The sequence below is a fragment of the Sapajus apella genome, unplaced genomic scaffold, assembly GCF_009761245.1.
Source record: "Sapajus apella isolate SASKATOON/1434 unplaced genomic scaffold, GSC_monkey_1.0 scaffold6, whole genome shotgun sequence".
Lineage (NCBI taxonomy): Eukaryota > Metazoa > Chordata > Mammalia > Primates > Cebidae > Sapajus > Sapajus apella.
The window spans coordinates 28437590-28452169 of record NW_022436946.1 but is presented as its reverse complement, the minus strand read 5'-3'; positions in this window follow the sequence as shown (position 1 = coordinate 28452169).

Sequence of the window (14580 nt, the reverse complement as noted above, 5' to 3'; positions counted from 1 at the left end):
CTGCTAGCCTCAGAAGGAGGAGTCTGCAGTAAATTTAACTTAACTGTTGTTTAAAAATTAATGACAATGGACAGGCAGCCAGATGAAAAAGTTACACCCATGTTCCAGTCCAAACCTGGAAAAGGCTGAACTCCAGGCATTTTTGGTGGATGGTTTTCATCTTTTGGCGGATTCAAGACTCTCACAGGGAGCGTAGTACTTATATTTGGCATCTAATACTCCCTTGCTCATTGCCACTGCTGTCTGGGAGTATACAAGCCACCATAAAGGCAGTGGTGACAAAACACACCACTTCCCTGATAATGGCACTAAATGGGTAACAGCCATTACCCACAGAAGAAAGCTCATCACATGAAAAGGCAAAAGGCTATAAAGTTGGCATAGGTCTTTTGTAGGCTATTTTCCTTTCCCATGTCTCCCTTTTCTCACCTTCTATGTAGCTTACAAACACATACAAGGATAAAGCACAGAGGCTAAACCTTAAACATCGCTTGTAAAATAACTTACTAGGGTGTAATCTGACTCCTACCTAGGCACAAGGAAATGGCGCAAGAAGGAACTCTGAGTTTAACTCCTAGTTGGCTTATTCGTGCTTCTCTCCAAGAGAAAGCTGAGGTTGTGCCCCCCAAGTGGATGGCTGGTTAGTCAATGACGGCTAAGACTCCCTTAAAGATGAGAGCGACCTAAGACAGGCACAGCCGAGGGGAGGCCAACAGAGGCAAAGGTCAAGCCAAGAGCCCGTCTGCTCTCACAAAGAAAACGAGCAGTACTAGGAGCAGATAACACCAAAGTAACTTCCCAGGCAAGCAAGTAAGTTGCCTGTGAGGAGGCTTAGACTCTGTCCTATTGTTCTAGCACTCTGTACATTAAAAAGAAAGTAAAAGCTTTCTGATAATAGTTTTTTTTGGTTGTTCTTAGAGACGGGGTCTCGCTATGTTGCCCAGGCTGGAGTGCAGTGGCTATTCACAGGCTCGATCCCACTACTGATCAGCATGGGAGTTTTGACCTGCTCCTTTTCCGATCTGGGCTGGTTCACCCCTCCTTAGGCAACCTGGTGGTCCCCCGCTCCCAGGAGGTCACCATTTTGATGCCAAAATTAGTGTGGACACCCGATCGGCATAGTGCACTACAGCCCAGAACTCCTGGGCTCAAGAGATCCTCCCACCTAAGCCTCCCCGGTAGCTGGGACTACAGGCATGTGCCACCACACCAGCTAATAGTTTTCTTTTAAAAGAAAGCCTTTAAAGAGGAGACATGTGGAAGGAAAATAAAATAAAATAAATGGAACAAAGTAAAGTTTAAATAATAAGTATAACACAGGTAGTGGTTAAACTTTAAGTAGAGGCCATTTAGGCTAAGGAATTTAAGTAACTTCTCCCTAATGAAGCTACAAGTTTATCTTGCATTCCAGGCTAGTTTGTGAGCTGTATTTAGGAAAAAAAAAAAAAAAAAAAGAAGAAGAAACGGCTACTGCAGGGAGGCACCACCCAGGCTGTGGCCCCGGACGGGAGGAAGAAGCAAAGCAAGCTCACCTGCAGAGAAGGCTCTCAGAGCTCCAGCCGACAAGCTCTGCCCAAGGCCTGCGGCCACTGCCCAGGCGGCACAGGTGGAGGGAGAGGCAGACACTGCACCTGGGAGGGGCCGGAAGGCTGCGGTCCCGGCTCGGGCAGCTGGGCTTTGCTCTCCGCAAACATCCCACAGTGAAAATTTTCTGTGTTCTTTCTATACAAGCAACCCCCAAACTGTAATTCTCTGCTAAGATTTAAGTTAAATCTAAGGATTCGTAAGACCTCTTTCTCTAATATTAGCCACTGTAGTGATTCCAACTCTACCCTTAACGTAACTCTTTTAAAAATCCAATTTAAGTATAACAGTAACTTCTGAAAGGAGAAAAGTTACTAAAAGCCCATAAATTAGTAAGGAGCAATTAAAAGCCAGCCATACAACTTTCCTCAGCGGAAAAGAATTCCCAATTAATAAGTTGCAAAGCCCTGCTTTCCATCTTAAAAGGCAATACTACTAGTACAAGCCTCATTTACCCCTAATTTTGCAGATTTAGATCATAAATTTCAATCAGCTATAAAAAAGCCTCATGAATTAGTTTTAAAAAAGCTATTAAAAGCTAAGCATGTGAAACCACACCCTTTAAAGGAGAACTGTAAACCAAATTAAGTAATATCAGTTAAAAGGTAAAAATGTTAAGCTCATTCTCAGAACGTAAAATTTTGTATGTAAGTGTAGTAAAACCATTAGCCGGGCGAGGTGGCACATACCTGTAATCCGAGCTACTCCAGAGGCTAAAACACCTGGGAGGCAGAGGTTGCGGTGAGCAGAGATCATGCCACTGCACACCAGTCTTGCAACAGAGCGAGACTCTATCTCAAAAATAAATAAAATAAAATAAAACCTAAATAAATGGACAAATATATCATATTCATGGATTGAAAGACCAGTAAAGATGTAGGCTCTCCCCAAATCTATAATTCAATGTCATCCTAATCAAAACCCCAACACATATATAATAAGAGTGTGTGTGTGTGTGTGTGTGTGTGTGTGTGTGTGTGTGTGAAAACTGAGAAACTGATTTTTTAAATATGAAATATATGGTCAAAGTACAATCTAGAAGAACAACAATAACAAATCTGGAGGACTTACGCTGCCATATTTCAAGACTTATATGGTCAAAAGGAATTTGAGGGAAAAAAGACTTATTATGAAGGTATAGTAATTAGAAAAGCATGTCACTGGCAATGATAGATGAACTGACCAATGGAACAGAGTAGATGGTTCAGAAATAGACCCACATATGCTGTCACCTAATTTATCACAAAGATGACACTGCAGTACAATGGGAGCAGGAAGGTTTTTTAATAAATTATGCTGGACCAACTTAATTTTCATATTGAGAAGCAGGTAACTTGGTCTCTATACCATACACAAAATCAATTTTATAAGTAAAATTGCGGATATAAATTTAAAAGATAAAACAAAACCTTTTAGAAGAAAACATAAGATAAAATTTCTTGATTTTGGATTAGGCAAAGATTTATTTTAAAAATTATGAAAATGAACTATAAAGAAAAAACACTGGCCGGGTGTGGTGGCTCACCCCTGTAATCCTAGCACTTTGGGACGCCGAGGCAGGCAGATCACAAGGTCAGGAGTTCGAGACCAGCCTGGCCAATATGGTGAAACCCCGTCACTACTAAAAAAAAAAAATATATATATATATATATAAATAAAATAGCTGGGCATGGTGAAGCATGCCTATAATCCCAGCTACTTGGGAGGCTGAGGCAGGAGAATTGCTTGAAGCCGGGAGGCGGAGGTTACGATGAGCCAAGATTGCACCACTACACTCCACCCTGGGCAACAAGCAAGACTCCATCTCAAAAAAAAAAAACACTGATAATCTAGATTATATTAAATGCACATACTTCCATTTATCACAAGAAACAAGAGAATAAAAAAGCAAACCAGAAGAAGAAAAGTTATTTCCTACTTGCATAACTGACAAAGGACTCTTGGCCAGGCTTGGTGGCTCATGCCTGTGAGCACTTTGGGAGGCCAAGGTGGGTGGATCACCTGAGGTCAGGAGTTCAAGACCAACCTGGCTAACATGGTGAAAGCATGTCTCCACTAAAAATACAAAAACTAGCTGGGTGTGGTGGCAGGCACCTGTAATCCCAGCTACTCAGGAAGCTGAAGCAACAGAATCACTTGAACCCAGGAGGTGGAGGTTGCAGTGAACTGAGGTTGCGACATTGCACTCCAGCCTGGGCAACGGAGCAAGACTCCATCTCAAAAAAACAAACAAACAAACAAAAAAACTCTTACAAATTAATTTTTTTTAAAAGATAGACAACTCAGAAGACCTGTTCTAGAATGTTCAGAGGATTATTATTCATAATATTCCCAAACTGGACATTACTCAAAAGCCTATTACCAGTAGAAAAGATAAATAAGTCAGTCTATTCACATAATAAGTCATCTAGGACTGCCTGAAACAATATGGATGAAAATGAAAGAAGTCAGACACACAAAAAAGTACATTTTTAAAGATTTAATTTAATTTAAGGGTGAAAACACTCCAGGAAAACTAGGATAGTGTAATAGTTATCCTTACGGGGGAAGTAATAGAAAGAAGAGGGCTCATAGAGGACTACAGGGATGTTCATGTCACATTCTGTTTCATGATATGTGAGCTGGTTAAACAGGTATATTCAGTTTGCAAAAACCCTTCAAACTATACACTTAGAAGCTGTTCCTTGGTACGTTACCTGTCAGAAAATTAGAATAAAAGAAAAGAGGGAGAGGGAATTTTTCAAAGCAAAAGTGAGTAGCAAGTCAGTGGCCAAAGAAGAACTCCAGCTTCTTGCTTGGAATCTGGCTTTTTCCCTCCCAGAGACCAAGAACAGGGTGAGGGTGGAGGGAAAGCCCATTATCAGAAAGGCCATTTGGACTGGGCCACCTGTTTAGGAAATGTCTCAAATGCAAAGTTTTGATGTCATTTCCAAATAAAAGTATACATATAGTTAGGAGATAAACTGACAATTTGAAAAGAATATGTTCATCCAAAAACTTTAAATAGGGCCGGGCTCAGTGGCTAATGCCTGTAATCCCAGCACTTTGGAAGGCCAAGATGGGTGGATCATGAGGTCAGGAGTTCGAGACCAGCCTGGCCAAGATGGTGAAACTATCTCTATTAAAAATACAAAAATTAGCCGGGCGCAGTGGCGGGTACCTGTAATCCCAGCTACTTGGGAGGCTGAAGCAGGAGAATTGCTTGAACTCAGGAAACGGAGGTTTCAGTGAGCCGAGATTGCGCCACTGCACTCTAGCCTAGGTGAAACAGCAAGCCTCCAAATCAAAAACGAAACAAAACAAAAAAGGCCAGGCGTGGTGGCTCATACCTGTAATCCTAGAACTTTGGGAGGCCAAGGTGTATGGATTACAAGGTCAGGAGATAGAGATCATCCTGGCCAACATGGTGAAACGCTGTCTCTACTAAAAATGCAAAAACTAGCCAGGCATGGTGGTGGGTACTGGTAGTCCCAGCTACTCAGGAGGCTGAAGCAGGAGAATTGCTTGTACCTGGGAGGCGGAGGTTGCAGTGAGCCAAGATCACGCCACTACACTCCAGCCTGGTGACAGAGCGAGACTCCATCTCAAAAAAATTCAATAATAAAATAAAATTAAAACTTGAAATACTAAATGTATATCAGGCAACTTACAATGAACTATTAGGTAATTTTATATTTTTAAAATAAATCTTATTTTCATATAAAATAATATAGCTGCATGGGTCCATTTTCATACTGCTATAAAGAACTGCCTGAGACTAGGTAATTTATAAAGGAAAGAATTTTTGTCTGTTTCAACAATAGAATTGAAAGGAAAGAGTGTTAATTGACTCACAGTTCAGAATGGCTGGGGAGGCCTCAGGAAACACGATCATGGCGGAAGGTGAAGAGGAAGCAAGACAACTTCATCATAAGGCAGCAAGAAGGTGAAGTGCCAAGCAAAGGAGGAAGAGCCCCATATAAAACCATCAGATCTCACGAGAACTCATTCACTATCTCGAGAATAGCATGGGGGAAAATGCCCCATCATTCAATCATCTCCACCTGGTCTCTCCTTGACAGGTGGGGATTACAGGGATAATAGGGATTACAATTCAAGATGAGATTTAGGTGGGGACACAAAGCCTAACCATATCAGTGGGATTTTTAAATTAAAATTGTTTACTAGTTAATGTAACTATTAAAGTACTCCATATATTTTTAAATCTAGTTTTGGCATGTCTTTATTTTTAAGCATATTGGAATACCACCTGCCCACAAGCCCCGCTTTCCTGGGTCAATAGAACTGACTCCGACTTAACCTCTGAGAGGCCAAGTTTATCAGGATTGACTGCACAAAACCACAGAAATACTAAAACAAATAATAGGCTTTCCATAACCATTTCTTAAATCTGCATCCAAAACTGCAGTTTTCATTGCCTAATTAAGGTCTAAAATGAAGATTGATTTTATGTCCCAGCTGGTTTAGTGGTCAATTCATTAAAATGTCTGTTAAAGCCGGCTATGTTTTAGAATTAGTCTAAACACACAATATGCTGCCATTTTATGGATGGTTGTAATCAAAAGGTCTGATTCACAACCCTACAGTCTTTTCCTCACTGGGTAAATTGTTTTATAAAAGGCTAAGTTACTGAAAGCCAAGAATCACATCTCAGTGCTGCTCACTGCCTCTATTAATGCATTAGAAATTTCTGCAATATTATATCATCTATGGTAATCATAACTTGCCTTCTTTCACTTTCTTTAATATTGCAAATTTCAATATTTAAAATCCACTAGTACTTCAAGAATGAACATAAAAGAACTACTCAAATTACTGCAGGGAAATCGGATACTGGAATGAATCCCACTCAATATCACATGAGTCTCTACGAGATCAAAAAGTCACCTGAAACTTCTAAACATATCGGGCCTGCTATTTTGATTGGGAATTTTATAAAATGGGAAATATTGAATACCAGCTGTGTCCACTGTTTGCAATGTGGGTTAGAAGTTTAGTGAGAACAACCTGCCTACCAGTATCTCACCATTCAGGGCCAGGAAAATGATGGGTTTGGGGAGGGGAAGGGTGTCAAGTGTGAAACATAAGGAAAACATTTTGAATATGAATAAATCTGAACATTATACTATGTTGGAGTCAAGTTATTTCTGAAGTATTAAGATTGAATACATATTAACCTTAAAAACATTTAAACATCCATTTAAAAAAAAAATTTAATATTAGAGATTAGGCCTCAACTATGTTGCCCAGGCTGGTCTCTAACTCCTGGCCTCAAGCGATTCTCCCACCACAGTCTCTCAAAGTGCTGGGATTACAGGCATGAGACACTACACCCAGTTCAAATAACATCCATTCTTTCTTTTCTTTTTTTGAGACAGAGTCTTGCTCCGTTGCCAGGAGCCAGGCTGGAGTGCAGTGATGCAATCTGGGCTCACTGCAACCTCTGCCTCCTTGTTCAAGCAATTCTCCTGCCTCAGCCTCCCGAGTAGCTGGGACTACAGGCGCACGCCACCACACCCAGCTAATTTTTTGTATTTTTAGTAGAGACAGGGTTTCACCATGTTGGCCAGGATGGTCTCGATCTCTTGACCTCGTGATCCACCCGCCTCAACCTCCCAAAGTGCTGGGATTACAGGCGTGAGCCACTGAGCCCAGTTAACATCCATTCTTTTTTAGGAATGCATACATAACTTCTTGAGATGAGGATCATCCAAATGTAAAACTGTTAAGTTATTTCCTACATGTTATTCAATGCTTCCAATTCTGGTATCTCATTTCAGCTCACAGCTCTTACTTTAACCGCTTACCATCAAGAACCAAAGAGCTGGTAACCTACTTTTTAGTGTACTGAATTGCACTTGCACAAACAGTGTCCAGTTTCTCTCTGTTATGTCTGCAATTTACTTTAAAATACTTCTGCAAAGACATAGTACTATAAATGTGTGTGTTGGTTACTTTAAGCTACATGTAGGGTAGCTGAGTACTTTAATCAAGAATTCATGGCCTAGGGGTGAATAGCAAATATTTATCAGGAAGGTCTCCTCAGCGAAGCTTACAAATAATTCTATATCCATGTTTCTGAAACACCCCAGACATTTTATTAACTGAATGTCAAATATAGATTTTCACTGGTGAACTTAAGTGTTTTGTTAATAACCATAATGAGGCCGGGCGTGGAGGCTCACGCCAGTAATCCTAGCACTTTGGGAGGCTGAGGTGGGCGGATCATGAAATCAGGAGTTTGAGACCAGCCTGACCAACATGGTGAAACCCTGTCTCTTAAATAAATAAATAACCATAAAGAAAATTTTTAAAAGGAATCTCTCTTTGGTAAAGTAGTGGTATTCAACATCTGTAAAATGGCTAAAGAGACTTTTGCATGAACAGTATTTAAGAAACCAGGGACTTAGACTCTCAACTGGTCCTATATTCAACCATTGGTTCTGAGGATATCTGGTAGCTGAGGCTGTCAGTTACGAGTGTTGTTACTGAAATAATGTTACTTATGCCTCCAAATAACTTTTCATGCTACTACTCAAAGTGATTTACCAATTCAATGTAATCTCTATCAAAAAACCCATGACATTCTTCACAAAACCAGAAAAAGCAATTCTAAAATTTCTATGGGTACTGCAAAAGACTTCAAATAGCTAAGAAAATCCTGATCAAAAAGATCAAAACTGGAGACATCACGCTACCTGATTTCAAATTTACTACTGTATAAAGCTATAGTAATAAAAACGGTATGGTCCTAGCATAAAAACAGGCACATAGACCAATGGAACAGAATAGAGACTGCAGAAATAAATCCACATACAGCCACCTCATTTTCAACAAAGTTGCCAAAAATAATACATTAAGGAAGGACAGCCTCTTTAATAAATGGTGCTGGGAAAACTGGGTATCTTTATGAAAAAGACTGAAACTACATCTCTTTCACCATATATAAAAATCAACTCAACATTGAGTAAAAAGTTAAATGTAAAACCTGCAACTGTGAAACTACTAGAAGAAAAGATTGGGGAGTGTTACAGGACATTGGTCTGGGCAAGGATTTTTGTGTGTGTAAGACCTAAAAAACAGAGGCAACAAATGCAAAAATAGACATGACATTGCATCGAGCTAAAAAGCTTCTGCACAGCAAAGGAAACAACAAACACAGTAAAGAGGCAATCTGAAGAAGGGGAGAAAATATTTGCAAACTATCCTTCTAAAAAGCTATTCATAATCAGAATATATAAGGAACTCAAACAGCTCAACAGACTAATTTAATTTAAAAATGGGCAAAGTTGCTGGGCGGTGGCTCATGCCTGTAATCCTAGCACTTTGGGAGGCTGAGGTGGGTGGATTACCTGCGGCCAGGAGTTAAAAACCAGCCTGGCCATCATGGTGAAACCCCATCTTTAAAAAAAAAAAAAAGGACAAAGTCTGGGGCATGGTGACTCATACCTGTAATCTCAGCACTTTGGGAGGCCGAAGAGGGTGGATCATTTGAGGTCAAGAGTTTGAGACCATCCTGGGCAACATGGTAAAACCCTGTCTCTACTAAAAATACAAAAACAAATTAGCTGGACGTGGTGGTGCATGCCTGTAATCACAGCTACTAGGGAGGCTGAGGCAGAAGAACTGCTTGAACCCAGGAGATGGAGGTTGTAGTGAGCCAACAATGCCACTGCATTCCAGCCTGAGCAACAGAGTAACTCCATCTCAGAAGCAAAACCAAACAGACAAAAAACCTGAATAGACATTTCTCAAAATAAGATATACAAATAGCCAACGGGTATATATATATATATATACAAAAAAAAAGTTCAGCATCACTAATCAGCAGGGAAATGTAAATCAAAACCACAACCAGATAACATCTCTCCAGCTGGAATGACTATCATCAAAAAAAAAAAAAAAAAAGAAAGAAAGAAAATGCTGACAAGGATGTGCAGGAAGGTGAATTGTTTATACTCCATTAGTGGGAACACAGACTCGTACAGCCACTATGGAAAACAGTATGGAGATTCCCCAAAAAACGAAAAGGAAAACTATCATGTGATCCAGCAATCTCACTGCTGGGTACATATCCAAAAGAAAGGAAGGCCAGGCAAAGTGACTCACACCTGTAATCCCAGCACTTTGGGAGACTGAGGCAGGAGGATTGCTTGAGACAGGAGGATTGTCTGAGCAACTTTGGGAGACTGAGGCAGGAGGACTGCTTGAGGCCAGGAGTTTGAGACCAGCCTGAGCCCAAACTCCTGGCCTTAAGCAATAAGAAGACTCCATCTCTACCAAAAAAAAAAATATATATATATATAAAAGAAGGAAACCAGTATATTAAATAAATCTCCGCACTCCCATGATATTGGAATCAATTTAAGTGTCCATCAACGGATGGATTAAAAAAATGTGGTGTATATATTCCCAGTGGAATGTGATTCACCCATAAAAAATAATGAAATCCTGTTAAGTGTGGCAATGGATGGAACTTGAGGTCATTATGTTAAGTGAAATAAGCCAGGCACAGAAAGATAAATATTATCTTAAAGATAAATGTTCTCTCTCACATGTTGCAGCCAAAAAAAATGGATTTCATGAGAGTAGAATGGCCATTACTACAGAGTTGAGAGGGAAAGACAGAGCGGGAGAGATAAAGAGAAGCTGGTTAATGGGTATTAAAATACAGTTAGATTAGACTTGGAAGTTCTGTGGAGAAAAATAAAGAGCTGGGCTCAGTGGCTCATGCCTGTAATCCCAGCACATTGGGAGGCCCAGGCAGGTGGTTTGCCTGAGCTCAGGAGTTTGAGACCAGCCTAGGCCACACAGTGAAACCCTATCTCTACTAGAATATAAAAAATTAGCTGGCTGTGGTGGCATGCACCTGTAGTCCCGGCTACTCGGGAGACTAAAGCAGGAGAATTGCTTGAACCCGGGAAGCAGAAGTTGCAGTGATTCGAGATCGCACCACTGCACTCCAGCCTGTGCGACAGAGTGAGGCTCCATCTCAAAATAAATAAATAAATAAAATACAGTTAGAAGGAATAAGTTATTTGGTAGTACAGTAAGGAAATCACAGTTAATAGCAATTTATGGTATATTTCAGAACAGTGAGAAGAATTGTAATGTTCCCAACACAAAGAAAAGATAATTACTTGAAGTGATAGATATCTCAGTTACACTGATTTGATCATTACATATTTTATACATGTAACAAAATATCAAATGTACCTCCAAAATACGTACAATTATGGTATATGAATTTTTTTTTTTTTTTTAAATAACTCCTGGCAGGGCATGGTGGCTCACTCCTGTAATGTTAACACTTTGGGAGGTCAGGAGTTTGAGACTAGCCTGGCCAACATGGCGAAACCCTGTCTCTACCAAAAATACAAAAATTAGCCGGGTGTAGTGGCACACACCTGTAATCCCAACTACTTGGGTGGCTGAGGAAGGAGAATCATTTGAACCCGGGAGGTGGAGGTTGCAGTGAGCCAAGATCATGCCACTACACTCCAGACTGCACGACAGGAGCAAGACTCCATCTCAAAATAAATAAAAATAAAATAACTCCTTTGGAGAGAAAAAAGAACTTTTTATGTAAGATGATAGTCTCCTCATCTAAAATGAACAATCAGGGTTTCATAGAGAATTCAAAATAAGTTGTATAAAATGGTTATGTGCCTGCTTGCTAATAAATACTTATTAAATAAGCAACTAGGCTCGGTGTGGTGGCTCACGCCTGATATCCCAAGCGTGTGGGAGTCTGAGGTGGGTGGATCACCTGAGGTTGGGAGTTCAAGATCAGCCTGACCAACATGGAGAAGCCTTATCCCTACTAAAAATTAGCCAGGCTTGGTGGCATATGCCAGCTACTAATCCAGCTACTCAGGAGGCTGAGGTAGGAGAATCGCTTGAACCCAGGAGGCAGAAGTTGCAGTGAGCCAAGATTGTGCCATTGCACTCCAGTCTGTGCAACAAGAGTGTAACTCTGACTCAAAATAAATAAACAAATAAATAAATAAGCAAGCAACTGTGTTGATTTATTTCATGTGTCAACTTGACTGACCACAAGGTGCCCAGATTAAACATTATTTCTGGGTGTACCTGAGAAGATGTTTCTGGATGAGATTATCATTTGAATTTGTGGACTCAGACAGACTGTCCTCCACAAAATGACTGGGTATCATCTAATCTATGGAAGGCCTAAATAAAACAAAAGGCAGAAGATAGAGAAATTCTTCTGTTTTCCTTCCTGCCTACCTGATGCTTGGGATACCTTATCATCTTCCCTGGGCCTCGGGCTAGAGTTTACACCCTTGGCTCCACTAGTTCTCAGGCCTTTGGACAGAATAACCACCAGCTTTCCAGGCAATCCAGCTTGCAGAGGGCAGTCATGGGACCTCTGGAGTACTTTGACTAATACAGTATCAAAATCAGGACTTGATCTAAGGCTTATTTTTTTTGTATGCTGACACTAATATCATGAGGGTGTAATCTTCATACAAGTCAATCTTTTGTAGTGGCCACTAATACATGCCAAAAAGGACATATAAGTTGTGAAAACCAAACTGGCTTATATCATTTCATAGATTCCTCAATTTACTGATGGAACTCTCATCAAAATTTATATCCCTTCTTTTAAAGCCTCCTTCTTAAGTCACAATGATGATTTTTGTTAATATTTTATGTTTTTACCCTTTCCAAAAATATACTTGCAAAATATACTTTCATTTCCTTTTGGACTTTCTTCTTCTTCTTTTTTTAATAGAGACTGGGTTTCACCATGTTGACCAGGATGGTCTCTATCTCCTGACCTCATGATCCACCCACCTCGGCCTCCAGAGTGCTGGGATTACAGGCGTGAGCCACCTCGACCAGCCCCTTTTGGACCTTCTTAACGATTTCAATGTTGGCCAGGTGTGGTGGCTCACGCCTGTAATCCCAGCACTTTGGGAGGCTGAGGTGGGCAAATCATCTGAGGTCAGGAGTTCAAGACCAGCCTGCCCAAGATGGTGAAACCCCTATCTCTGCTAAAAATACAAAAAATTAGCCAGGCGTGGTGGTAGGTGCCTGTAATCCCAGCTACTCAGAAGGCTGAGGTAGGAGAATCGCTTGAACCCAGGAGGCAGAGGTTACAGTGAGCCAAGATCACACCATTGCATTCCAACCTGGGCGACAGAGTGAGACTCCCCCTCAAAAAAAAAAAAAAAAAAAAAAAAAAAAAAAAAAAAAAAGATTCCAATGTCTTTATCCAAAGGTGGAACTCTAATACATAGCAGAAAATCTAGCTTCCATAAGGGACCAGTAGGGAGGATGGTTTTGGTCTGAAAAAGTTTCTGAAGTCCTTAAATACCTTTATAATGATGATGTTCTGCCTTTACATCAGCCTGACCATGGCTTCAAGTAATTTGTTGTAAGTAGCCACATGAATATATAGGAGAGTGAAAAGTCACTAGAACCTTCCAAACATGTCAAGCCTACCACATTTGAACCTTGCTTTTAAATCATAACTATCTGACACTAAAGTACTACTCATTTCCCGTTATTAATAACAAGCAAACAAAAGGCTGTCTTAGAAATCTAATAGGGTAGGCCGGGCGCGGTGGCTCACGCCTGTAATCCCAGCACTTTGGGAGGCTGAGGCGGGTGGATCACGAGGTCAAGAGATCGAGACCATCCTGGTCAACATGGTGAAACCCCATCTCTGCTAAAAATACAAAAAATTAGCTGGGCATGGTGGCACGTGCCTGTAATCCCAGCTACTCAGGAGGCTGAGGCAGGAGAATTGCCTGAACCCAGGAGGCGGAGGTTGCGGTGAGCCGAGATCGCGCCATTGCACTCCAGCCTGGGTAACAAGAGCAAAACTCCATCTCAAAAAAAAAAAAGAAAAAGAAAAAAGAAATCTAATAGGGTTCTTAAATTTTGCCATTCTTAGAGCTATGCGGGCTGAAATATTTCTAATATACATAGAACTTATAATTGCCATGATGCATGATTTCTTAGAGATAATTGTGTTGTTTATGCCAATACTAAATGAAAACGTGATAAATTTGTTAGTGTCTATAAAGGATATGTACTGTATAAAGCTGTCCATAGGTGCCTCATCCTGTGCACCAAAGCAGACTTAGACATACAACAGAGAGGCATTTTAACGACTTTGGTAAGTGGTTCTATAACCAAGTATTGTAAATATTTCATTCGGGAATTTTTATCTCAGCTGACTTTTGAAGCAATGCTAAGTTTTTTTCTTTTTCTTTGGCATCAGTTCAACAAGTACGTAATTTGTTCATGCATTTGTTATTTTAACTAAACATTTGTTCATATTCTTGTTAAAGCCTGCATTAAAAATTTGCACGTAAGGAATCACCTCCACTTGCAAAATGTTCTCTATAATTTTCAAGTTTCCACTGCATCTAGTACAATACTAAACATAAAATGATGGCAAGTGATCATCCTCAGGAGATTAGCACGTGGTTAAGTAATTTTTAGATAATAAATAATATTCATATTATCCGCACTAAAATTAACATATTGAAATATTTTGTCATGTGATCTTCAAAAGATTTAAATTCTTAGCATAAATCCGGGCACGGTGGCTCACGCCTGTAATCACAGCCCTTTGGGAGGCCGAGGCTGGTGGTCAGGGGTTCAAGACTAGCCTGGTCAACATGATGAAACCCCGTCTCTACTAAATACAGTATACAGCCGGGCGCGGCGGCTCAAGCCTGTAATCCCAGCACTTTGGGAGGCTGAGGCGGGTGGATCACGAGGTCAAGAGATCGAGACCATCCTGGTCAGCATGGTGAAACCCCGTCTCTACTAAAAATGCAAAAAATTAGCTGGGCATGGTGGCGTGTGCCTGTAATCCCAGCTACTCAGGAGGCTGAGGCAGGAGAATTGCCTGAATCCAGGAGGCGGAGGTTGCGGTGAGCCGAGATCGCGCCATCGCACTCCAGCCTGGGTAACAAGAGCGAAACTCCGTCTCAAAAAAAAAAAAAAAAAATACAG